This window comes from Magnolia sinica, chromosome 9 (assembly GCF_029962835.1).
Source record: "Magnolia sinica isolate HGM2019 chromosome 9, MsV1, whole genome shotgun sequence".
Classification (NCBI taxonomy): domain Eukaryota; kingdom Viridiplantae; phylum Streptophyta; class Magnoliopsida; order Magnoliales; family Magnoliaceae; genus Magnolia; species Magnolia sinica.
In genome coordinates, this window is record NC_080581.1 from 21,427,742 (window position 1) to 21,436,233 (window position 8,492).

Consider the following 8,492-nt stretch of genomic DNA (forward strand, 5'->3'; position numbering starts at 1 on the left):
GCTCCATGTGGGGCCCACCATAACATTTATACCCCATCCAACCCGTTGATAAGGTCAATTAGACCTAGATGAAGGGTGAAAACAAATTTCACCCTGGTCCAAAACTTCTGTGGACCCAAAAAAGGGTTTCAAAGGTAGAGGTTCAATCCCACTATTTCATACGGTGTGGGCCACCTGAGCCTTAGATCAGGCTGATTTTTGGAGTGGGCCCATGTCAGGGTGTGGCCCACCCTATGAACGGGTCAGATGTCAGATAAACATCAAGGTGGGGCCCATGGCTACAGCCGTGGGAGGCTGTACGTCCGCCCGTCCGGGCGCTGTGCGCAGGCAGCGCCTGCTGCGTCTGACACAGCAGCAGCAGCTGCTGTGTTAATTATTTTATTTTTTTTATTTCAAGTGTTTTCGTGGTTTTTCACAGGTGGGACCCACATCTGAAAATCCACTACGTCCAATGGTCCTCCATGGCTCAAGACAAGCAAAACAAGCCCAATAGTGGGCATATTTCAGTGTATAACAATATCAGGGAAGGTTTCAATGGTGAAAACTACCATTTGCTATGGTATGGCCCGTCCGAAGGTCTGATTGGCCCCATCTTTCGGCTCAACGTCTAAAAAGGGCTTGGGAAAGGAATGGATGGTATGGATTGAAAACATACATCAAGATGGGGCCTACACAAGTGGACTACTCCCATTGGCTTGAAACCAAGCTAATATTTGCATTTTCCAACAAAACGTCCAGCGTCCGTGGACGCTGGACTATTGGCCGTGCAAGGTGGGCCTGCTCATGTGGGCCACCACTGATGGATGGTGTGGGTACAATACATGTAAAGTGGGCCCCACTTGTAGGTGATTTGGATGGGATACATACCTTGTGGTGGGGTCCATTCAAGTGGGCCACACAACCTCATTATCATAACAACAACAAAAAATAAAAATAAAATAAAAGGGAGAGAGATAGAGAGTGAGACCCACGTGATGGAGGGACCCCGGCACTATGGGCCCTCCCTTGCACTAAATCATACATCAAGTGGGTCCCATTATATGTGGGTCCATGAAATTGAAATCCAACGGTGGAGATCCCTTCTCCACTAAAATAGACAGTCTAGATGACCCTAAGTATGCAAGAAAATAAACATCATGATGGGGTCCATGGAGAATGGCCCCATCATGGAATGATCATGATGATCCAAGTGGGCCATTGGCCACATCTTAGGGTCCAAAGTGAGATCCGAACCATTGATCGGTTGGCCTCACTTGGTCCATCTTAAAAACATCAAAAACTACCCTATCAAAACACCCACCGCTTGATCTTCTTGCTCCCTTGGCTTCCTTAGCTCCTTGTGCTACTCTTTGATGGAGGAAGATGAGAAATGGATTGCTACGATGGGAGATCTAGGGATGGAAAGGTGGGCCACACTTGTAGCTTGGGAAGCTTAGAGAGGTCATACGTATGGGATTTTTCTTGCTTATGGGAGAGTGAAAATGAGAGAGACTTGTAAAGGGAGAGAGAGAGAGTGGATATGGTGGTGATGGGTGTAAGAGGCTCTTTTTGACTTTTTTGGCAAAAGTTGTAAGAGAAGGTATGGGCTTGTAAGATCTTTTTGACTTTTGGGGCTTGCTTGGGAATGGGTGAAAGGTGATGTGTACTTGAGATGATGGGATTGATGGGTTGATTGATTGATGTGACACCTTGTAGAGATTCCCTCAGAATTCGCACGCGCTGCGTTTTCCTCACACCGAACGCTGGCCCACATCTCCCAACCAGGGTATCGCCTTGGCGCGCAAGTCGCGGCATCGGAACCGCGGCGACGATGCGGTCGCTAAGGTATAAGTCCAGGGTTGAGTCAACTCGGGCTGACGACATGAGAATCAGGGTCGCGCGTAAATACCGGTTAAGGGTCGAAGGTTGCCGGAATTCGACCGGAAAGACCGCAGAAGCCTATGGAACGGTACGGTCTAGGATACGAGGCTTACACCTTTCCTATAGACCATAGAGTAAGTTGCTCATACAATTCGATTATTGAATCATTGATGATTGAAAACCAAAGAGGAAGGAAATTAGGAATCGTAATTGGAAGGAAAGGGATGGGCACTTCTAAGCAAATGGTGGCATAGGTTCAACGAAGAGAAGCAAACTCCTCATTAGCTAATGTTGGAAATATGTCTAAGCAGATAGGGATTGGTTTTTGTAAACGGCTTCTCAAGGCAGAGGGTTTATCATTTAGATATAAGCAAGTTAAGTTCCTCATTATGGGATTTTGAAAGGATGGAAGTACTAATGAGTGGGGGTATCCATATCTTGGTCACTATTTTGGAATGATATTTGGGCTAAGGATGATCTCATTTCGTGAGAGGAGGCGTCCACACCATGTACTCATCACGGGAATTGTGGTTTAGAAACATTACATGTTGTTGAAACCAAAGGCATCACAAGATAAGTAGCCTTGGGAATCTAATGAGCATCCTGAATGGGGTTGATGGGAATGTCTTCGAGCTCCGTTGAAAGCTATGGATATGGTTCACAATTTCATCAAAAGTACTCTTCCCTTCTTGAATTCAAGGGAAAGATTCTGGAATATAACAAGCTTCTTAAATGGAGTTGAGGTGGATGTTTATGAGTCTGACTAGAAGTATGACTCCTTTCCACGAGTAGAAGTGTGGATACTGGTCTCAGCCTAGGTTAGTTAGTACCTTAATGTGGAGTGCCATAGAAAAAGAAATATTTTCTATGACTAATTTTGAGAAAAGTCACCTTTCCTCTCTTACGTGTGCTTACTAGGTGTTAACTACAGCAAACATAGTATATGGAATGCAATTTTGATGACAATAGGTGTGGAAATGAGAAATTTGTTAAGATTAATGGATAACTACCCCATAGCGACTATCTGATATGTTGGCCTATAATTCATGAAAACCAGATATTGAGAAGGATGTTGTTCATTGAATTTGAGTTGGGTAGCTATAGTGAAGATGTGCATCTAGAGTTTTCATGTGATTGGCTATAAGACTAGCTATGCTTTATAGACAGAATGTTAGGCAGTCAAGAAGCAATATATTCATAGGATGTGTAGCGGAAATGAGGATGTTGAAGTGGACGAGTGGCAAGTTAAGGAAGGATAGATTTAGAAATGAATGCTTAATGCATAGTATGTTCGGCAATCAAAGGGTATAATTCGGAATGAATGAATTTTTTAAACTTATGAGTAGCACCAATAGGTAGTAAGATGAGGGAAAGTCATCACGATTACCAGAAAATTATTAAAATTCTAGAAGTGACAGTTGTCTAAACTAATGATTTATCATTAAGTTTAAAAGTGTATATATTTATTGTAACTCTTCTTATAATTTTAGTACTTAAATTATTTAAAAAATTTTATGATAATTTATCATTAAGTTTCAAGTCATCCTACAAAATTTCATATCATTTGGAGTTGTAGATAAATTATTAAAATTCTAGTAGTAACAGCTATCCGAAATTAATATTTTTTGGATAGTTGGTAAAAAATCTTAATTTTAACTATATTATAATTTTTATTTTATTTTTTTCTTATTTTTATATAAAACTAGACTTATCAAGATTCAATCTAACTTTTGAATCACCTAAATCAGATTGTAACGAAGGAGATATGATTTTTCAAAGTTGGGACAAAACCTGTCCAAATCCCGGCGGGGGCCACGCCGGTTGGGCGGGGTCCCGCCGACCCTCTGGATGTCTGGGCGGGGGCCCCGCCAGCTGGGTGGGGTCCCACCGAGTCGCTGGAACCCAGGAGGGGTCCACAGGTGGGGTCGGGCGGTTGGGCGGGCGAGGTCCCGCCAGCTCACTGTTTTCCGGGCAAGGTCGCCTTGCGATGGGCATATCTCGCAAACCGGAATGAATTATTCAATGTGCTATATATGAATTTGGCATAGGAGAAGCAGATATACGTAATGGACATAGTTATTTCATGAGATTCCTCTTGATTAGTGGTTAAAAATCTATTTTATCTACATTTCAACTATTTTTGATAAATTTTCATTTACTCTTAAGTCTTTATCCTAGAATGGGTTGGAACTAACAAATTTGACCTAGAACTAACTAATTTGACCTAGAGCTAGCTCATTCGGACTTGAATGTTGGCTTCGACCGTCAAATCTTTTGATTTTCGACTCGTTCCTAACAATGTGCTAGGGAAGTTTAAGAATAGAGTGATGACAGGTTAATATCTTAAGGAGATATATTAGAAAGAGGAATTTTGATTTAGGCCTGTTTGGCTAGTGGCATTAAGCTGTACTAAATGGGATTGCAAGGCTAACCCCAACCCAAGATTTGGGAATAGCATGTCTAGAATGAGCACGGGACGGAATTTAGAATTTATTTCATAGGCTTTGTAAAATGAGTATTGTGTTGGAAGGTATGATATGGAACTTCCAAATCCCATGATAATGAATTTCCAAGGGTAATTTGAAAGGAAATCCCGGAATTCACCCTTAATTAAATACATTTTAAACAGGGTATTGTAAAACATGGGATACACTCATTCCAGGGACGATACCTTACACATGGGTCGATTAGATTTGGGCCCTATGTGAGTAAATCATGAGGCTAAACTTGGTGTTCAAGTGATCAGGCGGATTCGTTGGCTTCCTACGGTTAATTAATCAGACTTATGCGGTTCTTTACTGGTTCCACTCGTGCGTAAACTAACATTGAGTGCTAATGATTAGTAAGTGACAATATAAGTTAATTACAAAAAAAAAATGCAAGGATTTTTGGAAATCCAAAACGGTGAAAATCCAGGATGTTACATTGGGCCAGAAAGATCTCTTTCTCCCAGGTCGACATTTTTGTCTCACACCCTTGTATAGCCTTTGAAATGTCTTGAATCGCCTGCATTATGCTCTAGTTAAAAAGCTCTTGATTTTGGAAGTGTTTTAAGACTAGAACCTCTTGAAGGTTCCCTTGATTCAAGAATTGGTTAGAGAATTCTTGAGGAGTAGTAGTTTGTCCATTCCTCCAGCTGGAGTTGTATGTATTTGAGGTGGGTCTACTGAAAGGTCTTTAGTAGTTGTTCATGGCATTTGACTGCTCATACGGAATTTCTTGAAAAGTAGGTATTATTGGACAATTTTCAGTTGTATGTATGTTGTAAGCGTAAATACCACAAACTTCTTTCTTAGCCTTATCCTTCTGTTGTTACATGGCCTCGACTCTTCTTATGAGATTGGCCACCCTTGCACTCAAGTCATCTTCTTCTTTTATAGCATACATTCCTCCCATTTCCTTTAATTGAGTAGACTTAGAAGTGGTGGGTTTTGGAGAGATGTCCCATGATTGTGCATTTTCAGCAAGTCTGTTTAAATAATCCCACATATCATTGACATCTTTATTCATGAATTCCTCATTGCACATCGTCTCGACCAATTAGTGCATAGAAGATGTCAGTCTATCGTAAAAGAAATTTGTGATGTGCCACATTTCAAAATCGTGTTGTGGGCATGAACTGACAAGATCCTTGAACTGCTCCCAACATTGGAAGAATGTTTCATCTTCCTTTTGGACAAAGTTTATATTGATTTTCTGAGGGTGTTCATTTTATGATATGGAAAAATTTTCTTAATGAACTCCCTTGTCATGTCATTCCATCTACCAATCAATCGTAGACGCAGTGAGTATAACCACGTCTTGGCCTTTTCTTTTAAGGAGAAGGTAAAGAGATTTAGTCTGACCGTGTCCTCAAACACATTAGGAAAGTATAAAGTGGCTATTACCTCATCGAACTCTTTCAACTGTAGATATGGATTTTCAGAATCAAGTCCATGGAATTTTAGAAGGAGTTGGATCACTCCCGGCTTGATATTCATATGTCCTGCATTCTCTGGAAAAACCATATAGGAAGGTATGCTTACCCCCACCGGTTGTAAATAATCTCATAAAGTACGAGGCGAGGGTGCTTGATGCACCTCATTCTCATCCTGAATTTCCTCGACCTTAGGTTGAGGATTTAGAGTTTGATTGGCCGGTTGATTGACAACCATAACTTCAATTAACTTTGTGGATCTCAAGTGGTATCTAATCCTGTGATGGATAGATAACCCCTCAACTAATCCGCCTTCACTCAAGAGACGTCAAGTGTTATCACGGACCTACTTGGGCATGAAACACTCTCAGTCCTCAATTTCAGAATATAACCTAAACCTAAAAGAAAGAACGGAAATAGAAATCTAGAAATAGAAAAAGAGAGAGAATTAAAAAGAAGTTACCAAATTAGAAGTTTCTATGTTAGGATCTTATAAAAGAAAAAGGAAAGTGAATTAATTTCTAAAAAAGAAATAAGAAAGTTTTTAAAAATAGAAATAGAAAGATGAGTTAGTGTCTAAAACTAAAAAAGAAAGTTTCTAAAAACAAATTAGGAAAGTTTCTAAAAAAAGCAACCTAGTTTCTAAAAATGAAAAAGGAAAGTTTCTAAAAATAAATTAGGAAAGTTTCTAAAAAAGTAACCTAATTTCTAAAAACAAAAAAGGAAAGTTTCTAAACCTAAAAATAGAAAAAAAAGTTTCTAAAAACAAATTAAGAGAAACCCTAACTTAAAAATATAAAGTAAATAAATCTTAATCTTAACCTAATTCCAAGACTAATTAAATTCAGAAAATGCAACCGTTAGTCCCTAGCAACGGTACCAAAAACTTGTTCACAACCCCAAATGTAGGGTCGCGATACAGTAATAATCTCGATGAGACTGAGGTCGAATCCGCAGGGATGAATCTCGTATGTATTTTGAAAGCAACTAGAAGTAGAACTAAAAAAAGATATGTTTCTAAATCTAGAATTAAAGGGAGTAATTGTGAAGTGTCTAATTAGAAACTTAAGAATTCAAAGGTGGGAACTAGGGTTTCTAAGGATCCACTTGTAACAATCAGGGTGATACTATGCTTGATTCAAGGACACAATTGGAATCGGAGTCCTATCTTATCCAATTAGAAGATATAACAATAAAACTAAATCTGAAATTCATTTGATCTAATTCTCAATAGATAAGAGTCATGAGCATTGGGAGTGATTCCATCACAAAACCATGCTCAGGAGACAATGGCAAACAACAGGATCTACCAATTCCCATATCAATCACAAGAGAATCATGAAGATTAGAAGGGATTCTATCATCCGACCATGCCCAAGGGATGATGGTGAACAACAGGATTTTCTAATTTCATAATCTCAAAACATGAAAAGAAAATACTCAAAGCTATTGTAGATCTACTTTAATTTAAGTCACAATAAATCATTAAAAACTAAAAGTATTCCTTAAATATCAAACTAGACTCAAAGTGAGTTCAACATAAACTTGAATAAAAGCAATAGAAACATCCTATCACGCTACAAGCTTCACCTCTTAGTCCTAGCTAAGAGGTTTAGCCACATGATTGGATCTAAAATCCTAGAAGAAAGCATGAAAATAATTAAGGAAGAAGAAGAAAAACTCTTGGCGATGGCTTCTCCACCCTTTTGCTCCATTCCTTAAACCCTAGAAGATTACTTGGAGCATCCTAGGGAGTCATATTTATAGTTGTGGAACTCCAACTTTCGTACCTAGTTGGAAAACTCTAGAAACTGCCTCAAATTTATACAATTTGCTAAAATAGACTTCACTCTGTGCAATTTCACAGAATGACCCAGAGTTTCAGAATATGCTTTTTCAGGACGATTTCAGGATTCCTTTTGTTCACTTCAAATATTTGATTATCTTCATTCCTCACTTGGTTTTCTTGGATCTTTGGCATGTAAATTCTTCAATCTTAGTCTCCTAAGATCCATCCCTTTCCTTGGTGATTATTAAGCATCAAATCCATGCTTTTAGCACCCTTTTCAATCCAAGCTCTTAAATTCATCTTGCAACACAAACATGAGTAAAATATAACATTAAGCATTATCATGTTCATAAAACCAAGATATAAATGGGGGATAATATGCAATATTTGACCCTCAATAATAGGTTATTCTCAAGGGGGCAATACAGCTCCCGCTCACAGCTGGGGATGAACCAAACGAAGTCACTATGATGGTCAACTTTCTAGTAGTCGACTGTCCGTCTGTCCACAATGTAATCCTTAGTCGACGATCTCTGTATGCTCTACGAGCAATGGTCTCGACCTACCACTTGGCCCTGAAGTTCCCGACCGAGCAAGGCGTCGGTACAGTGAAGGGCGATCAACATGAAGCTCGGCAGTGTTATACAATGGCGCTGAGGATTTCATATCAAGCGCTGACCATTACCTCTCTGAAACCTCGCAAAGACTCTACAGAAAGAGGTCTCCCTATAGAAAACCTTGTCCCCATTCCGCTCAACGAATCTAATCCATCCAGGACTGTCCACATTGGGTCGTCCTCAATAGCACCACTACGGGATAGGATAATAGCTCTTCTCTGTCATTACGCAGACATCTTTGTATGGTCCCATGAAGACTTGCCCAACATCGATCGCAGCGTTATCATGCATCGATTGAACATCAACCCAT

The 8,492-nt window shown here is 39.7% G+C and overlaps 1 non-coding gene across 1 annotated transcript; it reads left to right on the forward strand.

The window, feature by feature from the left end:
- The first annotated feature begins 5,458 nt into the window (after nucleotides 1-5,458).
- On the forward strand, nucleotides 5,459-5,564 carry LOC131257186 (small nucleolar RNA R71). Its single transcript, XR_009177199.1, has one exon. It is a non-coding gene; the product is annotated as a small nucleolar RNA R71 (small nucleolar RNA).
- The last annotated feature ends 2,928 nt before the right edge of the window (nucleotides 5,565-8,492 follow it).